A 13,559-nucleotide genomic window follows, 5' to 3' on the forward strand; every position below is an offset into this window, starting at 1 on the left:
TTCCGAGGAGTGGCTGGTAGGTTTGAACCGCCAGCCTTCTGGTTAGCAGTCAAGTGCCTTAGGCACTATGCTACTAGAGCTCCTCAGAAATGATATAGGAAATAAATTTAAAATAGAACTAATTGTTTTATACCATTTAATTTTAATGTGAGCTTCTCTTTCCACTTTTAACTTTTTACCTGAATTTAATGATTTAATAACAGTCCAGGTTTTTGTGTGCTTATCTTTATACTGCAAATTAATAATAATTCACTCGATTATGTGGGAGACAGATTCAGATCATGAATAAAAGCAGTTGTAATGAATAAGGTAAAATAATAATAATAATAATAATAATAATCCCAAGGCTTTAAATCTTTACAGAAGTAGAATGCCTCTTTCTCCCACCAGAGAAGCTGGTGGGTTTAAACCACCGACATTTTGGTTAGCAGCTGAATGCTGTTAACCACTACACTACCAGAGCTCCTTCACTAGGTTTATATCCTAGAAAAATAAGAACTGTGATACAAATAGATACACACAACTCATGTTCATCACAGCACTATTTATGACAACAAAAAGATGGAAACAACCTAAGTGTTAATCAATGGATGAATGGATAAACAACTATAGTATATACACACAATAGGGTACTACACAATCTTAAAGCATAATGATGAATCTGTGAAATATTTCACAACATGCATGAAGCTTGAGGGCATTATGCTGAGTAAAATCACAAAGGACAAATATTTTATGAGAGTACTATCATAAAAAGTCAAGAAAAGGTTTTCACACAAAAAGAAACACTCTTCGATGATTGCTGGGGTGGGCGAGGAAAGGAGAATAAATCATCAACTAGAAGGTAACTAAGTCATTTGACTGCTAACAAGAAGGCTGGTGGTTCAAACCCACCAGCCACTCCTTGGAAGGAAATTTGGGCAATTTACTTCCGTAGAGATATGGCCTTGAAAACCCAAGGAGGGATCACATTGAGTCGAATCGACTTGATGGCAGTGAGTTTGGTTTTGGGTTGAGAAGGTAGACATAAATTACTTTGGTGAAGGGGAAGGCAATATACCATAAGGGAGGTCAGCAAAAAATGATCAAGGCAAAGGAAGACATTGGGAGGCATATAAGAGGATGTATGCCAACATACATATGCATACAAGGCAATGCAGGTAAATACTATTACATACATAATCCTGCAATAACAGTAATAACAATAATCTATGAGTAGATAGGTAGACAGACACAAGCTGAACAAGTGTGGGAAGGAGAATGGAACTATACCCACAGATATATAAAGGTTTGACAGAGGATACTACTACATATGTATTTACACATACTGCAAACATATCCATGAATATAGTACAGCATACAGGGGGCAAAGTTATGAAAACTTCTTAACCATCACCAAAAACCTTGAGGGAGTGAGTCAGTGGGCCTGGCTCAGGACCATAGTCTCAGAGGATATCAAGATCAATTGGTACAACATTGTCCACAAAGAAAATGTTCTACATCTTGCTTTGGTGAATAATGACCCACCAGCCACTCCTTGGAAGGAAGATGGGGCAATCTACTTCCGTAGTGATACTGCCTCGGAAACCCAAGGAGGGGTCGCTATGAGTCAGGTCTAACTTGATGGCACATAACAACAACAACAACAACAGGGTCTTAAAAGCTTGTGAGTGGCCATGTAAGGTACAAGTATTGGTGTCTCCCCATCTGGAGCAAAGAACAGCGAAGAAAATCAAAGAAGCAGGAAACAGTAGTCCAAAAGACAGATAAATCAGGAGAACCTCAGCCTTTATGACCCTGAGACCAGAAGAACTAGGTGATGCTAGCTACTACTACCTATCCCTCTGAAAGGGGTCATGTTAGAAAGTCCTGGACAGAGTGGGAGAAAAATACGTATCAAAACTCAAAATCATAAAAAAAAAAAAAAAAAAAAAAACAGGCTTACTAGTCAGATAGAGACTGGTGGAATCCAGGAGTCTATGGCCCTTAGTCACCCTTCAGACATGGTACTGAACTAATACCCAGGGCTCAATTTTCATCCAAGTAATAGACAGGTCTACAAGATGAACAGTAATGAACTCCTTAGAACAATCTATCATTCAAGATCAAAAGGGCAATATTTTCCCAAGGACAAGTTCAGAAGGCAGAAGAGTTAGGAAGAAGAAGGAACGGAAATGAGACAGGGGACATGGGATGAGTGATGTTATATTTAGGGAATTGTAATTAATGACATGAAACAAAGTGAGTATGAATTGTTGAATGGAAAACTGATCTGTTCTGTAAACTTCACCTAAATCACAACAAATATTGAAAAGAAAAATATTATAATTATTTAAATTTTGAAATCATGATTTGATACTACAATTTTCACCAAAAGAGTATGATGAAATCTACATACAATGAAAAATATTTAGGGTGTTTTTCTTATCAAAGGACATTTCCATATCTTACTGTGACAATTGTCTAAGACTATATTTAAGTACCTGACATTAAAATAAAAACTATTAAGACAGTAAAAATAAATAAATAAATATCTTCAAAGTTTCCAATTTCAGTAAATTATTAACAGCATTTTAATGTGAAACAGTTGAAGATTTGTCAATAATTGTTGTTGTTGTTGTTATGTGCCGTCAAGTCGGATCCGACTTACAGCTACCCCTCCTTGGGTTTTAGAGGCAGTATCACTATGGACATAGATTGCCCCATCTTCCTTCTGAGGAGTGGCTGGTAGGTTTGAACCGCCAGCCTTCTGGTTAGCAGTCAAGTGCCTTAGGCACTACGCTACCAGAGCTCCCTTGTCAATAATAGTTAACATTTTATTGCCTTTAAATTAAAAAAACAAAAAAGCTATTTTTTAAATTTAATATATAAATGTTTTGTTATAGCAGGACCACAAATCTAGATTATAATAATATATCTACATATATTGGGAAGGCGCTCTGGTGGCTTAGTGCCTAAGGCATTTGCCTGCTAACCAGAAGGCTGGCAGTTCAAGCCCACCAGCCACTCCTCAGAAGGAAGGTTGGGCAATGTACCTCCATAGGGATACCACCTCAGAAACCCAAGGAAGGGTCACTATGAGTCAGATCCAACTTGAGCGCAGTGCATTGCGTTGTTCATTATATATTGGGAGCTCTGGTGGCATAGTGCATAAGACGTTTGACTGCTAACCAGAAGGCTGGTTTTTCAAACCCACCAGCCACTCCTCAGAAGGAAGATAGGGCAACCTACTTCACAGTGATACTGCCTCGGAAACCCAAGGAGGGGTCGCTATGAGTCGGGGCCGACTCCACGGCACATAACAACAACAACAACAACAGTGGTGTACTGCCTAAGGCATTTGACTGCTAACTAGAAGGCTGGTGGTTCAAACCCATTTCTCGGAATGTGGCAGTCTGTTTCCCTAAAGATTTACAGCCTCAGAATGCTATGGGGCAGTTCTAACTATGAGTTGCAATTGACTCGATGGCAGTGGGTTTGATTTTTGTTTTTTTGAAGTTCTACTAAATATTTCATATCTGAAAACATTCAGTTATCTTTAACTAAACACTTGGTAGTATTAGGAAATCTAACAGTACTTTCTAAAATTTTTAAAATTTCTTTATTGATAGTCAATGATAAACTTTTTTCAGAATTTTTAGTGATTTTAAATGCTGTATTATGTACAATTGATTCATGATCATATTTCACATTTTATTGTCACTGATGGTTGCAAACTTTATTTATTTGGACCATGAGCTTCACCAAATCAGGATCACCATTCCAATAAGATATGTATGTGCTTAGCATGTTCAGCTTTTAAAATAAACCATTCATATTTTTGTTTAAGTAATCAAATTGTTTCCATTCCAGAAACAGAAATTATTTGACTTATCTTGTACCAATATTTCTATAGTATCACCAGACATTCTGTTTGTTTTTTTTACATGGATTAGAAGATGTTCCAGACTATACTTTTTTTTTTATTATTATCATATCTTTTTTGTTTTCCTGCAGAGTAGGAATATTAACATATATATTTTAAAAGAAACGTTAAGAAACTTATCTCAACTTTGATGTTTCTTCATTCTAAGTGTTCAGTTTCTTTGTTTGTTTTTTGTTTTGAAGTGAGCATGTGTCTTTAAAATGGCAAAATATTTATCGTGATTGAAAGCATGACTGCTTGAATGTGATTGCTAATTTAGATACAAATCTGGTTGATATCCCACAGGGCAATACCACTGTCACCTTTCGGGTTATCTTTTTTATTAATAGAAATATTTGTATCTGCATTGAACAAAATTCATTTGCATTGTTATTGGACAAAAGTCATTTCATCCCTCTCATTTTCTTACAGTTAAGTAGCAAATCAAAAGAACACACCCCAGAGAACCTAATAATGTCCTGTGTTCGTAGGACATGCAATAATATCTTTTGCCTGTTTCCTAGTTATGGACAACTTTTCTGAATACACTTTCTTGTGGTAATAAATGATCTCCAAGTATTATTCTTAATCACATTTTGTTTTGGCCTGATTCATTTTCATAGATGCAGCAAGAAGTATTAATTAACACATACTAGGTACTTTGAAAGGAGCTCTGGTAGCATAGTGGATAAGGCACTTGACTGCTAGCCAGAAGGCTGGTGGTTCAAACCCACTAGCCGCTCCTCAGAAGGAAGATGAGGCAATCTACTTCCGTAGTGATACTGCCTCGGAAACCCAAGGAGGGGTCGCTATGAGTCGGGTCTGACTCGATGGCACATAACAACAACAACAACAACACATACTTTGAAGACTAAGGTTTGCCTAACCCAAGCCATAGTATTTTCAATAGCCTTATATGCATGTGAAAGCTGGACAATGAATAAGGAAGACCAAAGAAGAACTGATGCCTTTGAGTTGTGGTGTTAGCAAAGAATACTGAAAATACCATGAACCGCAAGATGAATTACAAATCTGTCCTGGAAGAAGTGCAGCCAGAATCCTCCTTAGAATGGCCAGACTTTGTCTCCCCTATTTTGGCCATGTCGTGAAAAGGGACCAGTCCCTGGAGAAAGATGTCATGCTTGGTAAAGGACAGGGTGAGCAAAAAAGGGAAAGACCCTCAGCAAGATGGATGGACACAGTGGCTACAATGATGAGCTCAGGCACAGCAAGAATTGTGAAGACAGTGCAGGACCAAGCAGTGCAAACAGTGTTTTGTTCTGTTGTGCATAAGGTCACTATGAGTTGGAGACAACTTGATAGTACCTAATAACAACAACAACAAGCATCCTTGTGGTATGGTCAATAAATCTGGAGCCATCGGATGTGAAGCACGGTTAGGGCTAGAAAATCAACTTCTGTCTGAAGATTCCGTAAGGAATTGTATTTTCAATAATCTCTAAACCAAAAAACAAACCCACTGCCATTGAATCAATTCCGACTCATAGCAACCCCCTTTGGGTTTCCAAGGTGGTAAATCTTGACAGAAGTAGATTTCCCAATCTTCCTTCCACAGAGCAGCTGGTGTATTTGAACCACCAACCTTCTGGCCAACAGTCAAATGCCTTAGCCACTACGCCACCAGAGCTCCTTCAATAACTTCTATTATCTCAGAATTTTGATTTTCTTACTTCTCTTCTTTGAACTTCTATTCTAAGTTAGGAAAGCAACCAAAAAATTCATCTTCATCATTTTTTTCTATATAAATGTAGTTGAATTCTTTTTCTTCTTGAGGTCCCCCAAATCTGCTAAGGTTCCTGGACTACTTCTAGGAAGTGACTTTTTGATAAGCCATCAAACAAGCACCAGACCAATTTCCTGAGAGGGCTTGTAGACATTGGTTCCACATATGAACTACAAGTCTTGCTCTTTAAATATCCGATTAAATGAGATTTATTCTCACATATAATATTCCAGTATGTCCTTGTTACAAAATCAATTTTTCCAGTTATATCCTGGTTAAAGAAAACAAAAGAGGACAAACACATTATATCTATACAAATACCTACACTGCCATTAAAAGTATAGAGACTCAGTAAATCATATGTGTTCCTAATTTTGAGAAGTCAGTGAAAACAAGGTACTTCAAAAAAAAACAAAACTCTGGTCAATTTTATTAAAGAAAAAACTGCATGATTTATTTTTCACTAGTCTGTTCTGGCATTCTTTAATGATATCAGAATCACCTGGATCAATGATAATCAGTGTACATACTCTGTATTTTCTGCACACCATTCCCAATTCAATATTATTAGCACTGTACTGATGGACACCAGTTGTGGCCAACATGGTGTAATACTCTATTCTGGATTTCCTCAAGTCAGGCAGTTTTTGAGGATGACCAGTTTCACTTCCCTTTGCCCCATCATCATCAGAGTCTGCTTGTACTCCATCACATATTTTCCACTTTTCATAATGAATTGAAGTCTAGAGTTGATTTATTTCAGCAACATTCTCCTCTTCTTTGCAGCCACCATCTTCCTTTCTTAGGTGTGGGTTGGGCCCCAAACAGGAGCAGCCGTCAAGATGGCTACAGAGTGAAAGGAAGTCAATGAGGTACTGCTTCATTTCAGTATACTAAAACATAGACCACTAACTTAAAAATTAGAGATAGATCAAGAAAAGGAAGGCCTTCATCATAGTAAGATAGAACATGAAATTTGAAGATGAAAACAATTAGCCACAATCTATCATTATCAGTTCATTCTGTCCCATGGATTGCATTCTGGATCATGGTTAACAGCCTACTTTCATAAAGTCATCTGCTTCTAGACTGAAAAGAGTCTTGGAAATTCCTACTCTGAAACTTGTCTAAGTGATATCAGTTCAGAAGTCTGTACTCATGGATCAATTCCTTCAAGTAGTTATAGTTAAAGAATATCTGGTAGAGTCCTAAGGTTCTAAGACTGTTCTTTGTTGAAGACCCAATCTTTAGTGTATAGTTTACAATGAAGCCTTCAGAAAACCATGAGAAGAAAACAGAAATTATCTGTTGACGATAAGAATGGAGGAGAGTGAAATCTATTTAAGATGTAACATATTTCATAAAAGTTAGATTAGTGTTTCTACTGAGAGTATTCACAGTCTCCAGAGCCTTACTATAACATATACAATCTCTGATGCATGTTTATATTAATAGTATACCTGAACCAAAAAAATAAGCTAGGCAAAGTTAATTTTTTGATTAGACATCTCACATGAACTTTTACAGTAATAATAACAATAACCAAACCGTTACTATCAAGTTAACTCCAACTCTTTCTCACTTTTGTGGTTATTTATTTTCATTTTCTAGTATTCTATTTTCTTATGGGTATATGATGAAGCCCTTCCTTTTCTTGATCTATCTCTAACCTTTAAGTTGGTAATCCATGTTTTTGGAAACTGACCCCATGTGTGTCAGAGTAGGACTGTGCTCCATAGGGTTTGCGGTGGCTGATTTTTTGGAAAATCACTAACCTTTTCTTCTGAAATGCCTCAGGATGAACTTGAACTTGCAGCTTTTCAGTTAACAGTGAGCATGTTAACCATTTGTACCTTGATATCATTGGACTATTTAAGAAACATGGAGCAAACCAAACAAATCTAATTACCTGTTGTTGTTAGGTGCTGTCATTGAGTCGCCTCTGATTCATAGTGACCTTATATATAAAGGAATAAACTATTGCCCAATCCTGTGCCATCCTCTCAATCACTGTTATATTTAAGCACATTGTTGCAGCTACTGTGTCAATTCATCTCTTTAAGGGCCTTCCTCTTTTTCACTAACCCTCTACCAAGTATGATGAGCTTCTCTAGGGACTGGTCTCTCCTGATAAGACGTCCAAAGTAAGCAAGACAAACACTTGCCATCTTTGCTTCTAAGGAACAATCTGACTGTCTCCTTCCAAAACAGAATCATCTGTAGCATTCCTTTTTTCATAGAATGAAAGAATAAAAATTGGTGATTTTCTTTGGGAAATATTAGAGATAGTTTTAGACATAAAAGACATTCTCAAATTTGGGTGGATTTTTGTTGCTCTTATTTTGGATATAGAATGTGCTTTTGAAAAGGCAAAAATAGAAGTGAGAGAGGAAGTGAGAGCCATGACAAGAACAGACATATGCACACACATGTTCATCACAGCACTATTTACAATAGCCAACAGATGGAAACAACCTAGGTGTCTATCAACTGACGGATGGATAACCAAACTATGGTACATACACACAATGGAATATTATGCAACCCTAAAGAATAACATAGAGTCTGCAAAACACCGCATAACATGAATGAACTAGGAGGACATTATGCTGAGTGAAATAAGTCAATCAAAGAAGGACAAACATTGTATTAGTCCATTATTGTAAAAGTCAAGGAAAGATTTAGATATGGAAGGAAATTTTGTTTGTTAGTTACCAGGGGTGGGAGGGGAGGGGAGGGAACACTGTTAGATAGGTAGAGATAGGTATTGATTTGGGTGAAGAGAAGGGCAATGTACCAAATGTGAGTGATCAACATGGTGGCATTGAGGAAGATGAAGACATAGAGAGGTACATGGGAGGTACAGACAACAAAAATGAACCCTTTTGCACATACAGTACTGGGTTGTCAGTGAAGGCAAACATGAATACACAGGTGGATAGATGGGTGGACAGTCTGTGTAGCAGGGATTTGACTGCTAACCAGAAGGCTGGCGGTTCAAACCCACCAGCCACTCCTTGGAAGGAAGATGGGGCAATCTACTTCCGTAGTGATACTGCCTAAGAAACCCAAGGAGGGGTCACTATGAGTTGGGTCCGACTTGACGGCACATAACAACAACAACATCAACATGTAGCAGGGATTTTACCCAAGACCATGTATAGGGGACAATGGTCCTATAAGTGTATTTGTATGAGCTGTAAGAATTCCCAGGTGTATAGATGAGCTGACAAGGGACAAATTTGTAGTCACTTCTTAGTCAGAGTGAGCTACCCAGAGACCTAGTAGTTGAACCAGTGGGCTCGGGACCTGAGTCGCAGAGGACATCGAGCTCACTTGGCGTAACATACTACACAAAATTTTGTTTCACCTCTTACTTTGGTGAGTAGTGACTGGGATCTTAAAAGCTTGCAAGAAGCCATCTAGATGCAACAATGGGTCTCTCCTCATCCAGAGCAAAGAAGAATGAAGAAAACCAAATATTCATGGAAACAATTAGTCCTACTGACTGGTACACCATGCAATCCGCACCTAATATGACTATGAGACCAGAAGAACTAGATGGTGCCTGGCTACCACTGTCAACCACTCAGAGGGGGATCTATGTAGGAGATCCTGGATAGAGTGGGAGAACAATGTGGAACAAAACTCAAAATCATTTGGAGAAAAAAAAGGGGGGAGACTAGGTTTGCTAGTCTGATAGAGTTTGGTGGAACCACTGAGACTGTGGCCCCTAGCTGCCCTTCAGGTCTGGAATTGAACCCACACCTTGTGGCATCCAGCCAAACAAAAGACAGGCATAGGAGTTGAACATTTACCTGAGGTAGATACACTCCTTGGAGAGAACAATCATGGGAGAAAGAAGGGGCTGTTTATGCACAGGAAGATGGCTCAAGGGACAGGAGTGCATGGAGGGATGGACACAAGGAAGAGGTAACTATCGGGAGGAAGTGGGAGAGGAGCTGTTGCATTGGGGTAAATTGTAGTCAATGTCATGAGACAAAGTGTATGTGAACTGCTGTATGGAAAGTGAATTTGCTCTGTAAATTTTCACCCAAATCACAATTAAAAAAAAAAAAGGCAAAATACAAAGAATTGTCAGAGATTTTGTCATTTTATTAAGAAAGTTCATGGATATCTGAGAACAACAAATAATAGGTAACTTGTCTACATATTAATCAAAATAACAATATCATATTTTAAATAACATAGACGAAAGTACCACCTTTGTGAAAAAGAGTATAATAACAGGTCTGGTCTCTCCTTGCATGTCTCTATGAGAAACTTGTACCATGCTCAGCAATATCCTAGGGATATGACTCCTGAAATGCTCTTTATGCTAATGATTGATAATTTTGCTGTGTATATCTGTAACAATGAACTGTGACATACCAGCTTATCACGATTGCTTTGCATAAGCATCAAGACTGATGATGTGCATCTGGTTTCATTGGGGGTCCTGAGTTCAGGTTGCCATGGCTAGTTGCAGCAGGATTTGTCTATGTGTCTAATCCTCCATGAAAGCCTTGAACTATGAATTTGAATGGACTTCCCTAGGCAGAGACTTTTTACATGCATCCTTCTAATTCATAGCCAGAGAGAAAGTATGTCTTGTGTGACCTCGGATAGAGGGAGATTTACTCTGTTTTTTTTTTTTTTTTCCTGTTGCTCATGCTCTGTATATTTAGAGTGTAATAAACTTTCCAAACCAAAATCAAACTCATTGTCATCAAGTCAATTCCAACTCATAGTGATCCCCATTGGGTTTCCAAGGCTGTAAAGCTTTATGGAAGCAGACTCATCTTTCTTCCATGGAGCAACTGATGGGTTTGAACCACCAACCTTTTTGGTTAGCAGCCAAATGACTTAACCACTACACCACCAGAGCTCCTTGTAATAAACCTTAGCTGCGAATATAACCTGCTATTAGGTCTTATGAGTCCCTCTGGCAAATCAATAAACCAAAGATTGTCTTAAGACCCAAAATTGGGGAACATTGGTAGATGAAAATTAGCACAAAGCACAGACTGAATATTCTGAAATATGGAGTCTCTGCTATCAGGGAAGATTATGTTGTTGTTGTTATGTTGTTATGTGCCGTCGAGTCGGTCCTGACTCATAGCGACCTCTCCTTGGGTTTCTGAGGCAGTATTACTACGGAAGTAGATTGCTTCATCTCCTTCCGAGGAGTGGCTGGTGGGTTTGAACCTCCAGCCTTCTGGTTAGCAGTCAAGTGCCTTAGGCACTAAGCTATACAGAAGGTAAAAAAAAAAAAAAATCTTTTACCCCTTGTTAAAAGCAGATCTAATACTTCAAGATCAATTCGTCATTAAGGCCAAATTCCTGTTTCTGCATTAGTATATTTGGCAGTAAATGATTTACAGGTATTTAAAAAAAAAAATTATGAATAAACCCACAAAAACTTAGTCAGTTTTGGCAGACTTTCACTATATGTCATTGCTTTTTTTTTTTTTTCTTCTTTTTTGAGACTCATTATTTGTAGGTATTATGATTCAAGAAAAATAGGATTTCTCTTTTGCAAACCTTCTAAAACTGCCTATATCCATAGATGTCTTTCCCTATCTTCTTTCTCATTCTGAAACAACCAAGCACTTTATTTTAGGGCAAAACTACTTCTTTTTTCTCTTAGTAAGCAAAAGCACTTCCCACTTACCATGCATAAGCTGACATACTTCTCTGCCACTATGACTTCTGGCATAATCTCAATTACCCTTATTAATTATAGCTTTTTCAAAAGAGGACCAATTCTATTCCACAGTGAGAACTTGGAGATAGATACTGTCTGTCATATACAAGCATTTAAGTATATCAGCTGAGCACTGAATTCAAATAGCACCACCTTCTACAAGCACAAATTTAGAGACTCCTTCCCATATGCAGAAGATGAAGGATGGAGATCCTTGTCAAAGGGAGAGCAACAGGTAGACAATTAAGAAGGTACATTTTATTTGCCCACATGAGTGAATTTCTGACCCTAGTCTCAACGGCACATAACAACAATTCAAATGTATCAGATTATTGGGGTTGTATGCAAACAGTTAGGCACTCAGCTACTAACCAAAAGATTGGCGGTTCAAATCCACTCAGAATCACCTCTGAAGAAAGGCCTTTCTTCCAAGGTACATCTGAGTGTATCTACTACCAAAAGGTCATGGTCATTGAAAATGCTATGGAGCACAGTTCTACTCTGACACACATGGAATCACCATGAGTCAGAGTTAACAGCAGTTGGTTTGGTTTTTATTTAGGCCTTAGAGATAGATAAAAAGCATGGGTTATGTTTTAGAGTTGAGTTTGATTAAGAAACTCAAATAGGTAGGGGATTCCAAGATGGTGGAATAGGCAGAAAGACTGCACAAACCCTCTTCAACAAAGAAAAGGGAAACCAATTAACACAGACACAGAAGATAATCCTGGACCCCTGAGCCTTGAAAGGAAGGATATAGAAGTGGACTAAACCCCAACTAGCAGAAGAATTTGCATGAAAACACCAAAAAAGGAGACATACAGACCTGTGGTCTGGCAGCAATCCTGAGCGATCCTGATGGCACAGAGAGCTTGGAGACTCCTGAGTGGTGGTAGGACTGAAGAATTAACCTAAACATCAGCCCTGCTAGCCAGGGACTGCATGGAGTACTGCTCTGGTGGCTGTGGAATAAAAGAGGAAGCAGCGGTAAGAGAAGACGGACTGAGCTGTGAGCTTTTGCCTGTCCAGAGGGTGCCACCATTTTGAATGTTTACAAGCAGCTTGACTATTTTGGATATTTAAAGAGACAATGCCCACTGAGATTCCAGGGGCTTAAGAACACGTTCTGCTTTCCAATAACCCCAAGGACACTGGGGACCTGCATGACTGAAAAGGTGACACATTCCTCTTGTTACGCTTATTCCCCACACCTGCTTGGTGAACGGAGGTGTGGCCACCCCCCACTCCCACCTACTTTCTGGGCCTACAGGAACTCCATCCCAGTCTGTGTGCTCAGATGGAGCCTGGGTGCCCTGCCCTGTCCACTGCCGATTTTTTTCTTTTTCTTTTTTTTTCTTTTTATCTTTCTTTTTTCTGGTGTTTAGTTTGCTTATATTTGTCTGTTTTAAAGCTACTGTCATTAATAATACTTTTGGTCTTTTTACTATTCTTCCCCTCCCAGGTCCTAGTTTATACCTTTTTATTTTCTTTTCCCTGTTCCTGGTTAAATTTTTTTTTCTTAATTTCAATTCTCCCCCCCCCCCTTTATTCTTGTAGTTAACCCACTTCCTTGGTTTTTTTTGTTTTTTTTTTTCACATTTTTCCCATTTTTTTCTTCATTATTCTCCTTCTCTACCTTTTTTCTCTTAGTGCCTTATCATCCCCAGATATTGAAGGTTTTCTTGTTTTTTTTTTTCTTTTCTCCCTTTTTTCTTTTTTTGGTTACTGTTCCTGTATGATTACATGGTGTATGTTTTGTCCATGTGCTTTCAGTTTTTTTATGGTTATTCAATTGTAATTTTTGTCTAACTGAGTGGGAGACAGCAACAGTCCACATAAGATACAACTACACCCACACCTCCTACAACTTCTCTTACTGAGCAAGAGCCACCACCTCCTTCTCCACCAAAGGGCCAATGATAAAAAATCAACAAGAAGAGCCTGAATCACCCTTGGCTGCCCTTCACAAACAGTTAACAGAGATCTGAACACAATACCACGATGTCTTGGAGACAACAGCTATCACAGTCCACACAAAGAAGCAAGATAAAGTAGTAGAAACAAGGGAACAGGATATAGACCCATAACACATCCCTGAGGAAGAAATAGCATTGGAACTCTCTGATAAGGAGTTCAAAAGAATTACCTTTAAGTATCTTGAAAGGATTGAGAGACAGACCAAAGAAAACACAGAAAAAACCTTA

Source organism: Orycteropus afer, unplaced genomic scaffold (genome assembly GCF_000298275.1).
Source record: "Orycteropus afer afer isolate SDZICR_OR568_19922 unplaced genomic scaffold, OryAfe1.0 scaffold00034, whole genome shotgun sequence".
Lineage (NCBI taxonomy): Eukaryota > Metazoa > Chordata > Mammalia > Tubulidentata > Orycteropodidae > Orycteropus > Orycteropus afer.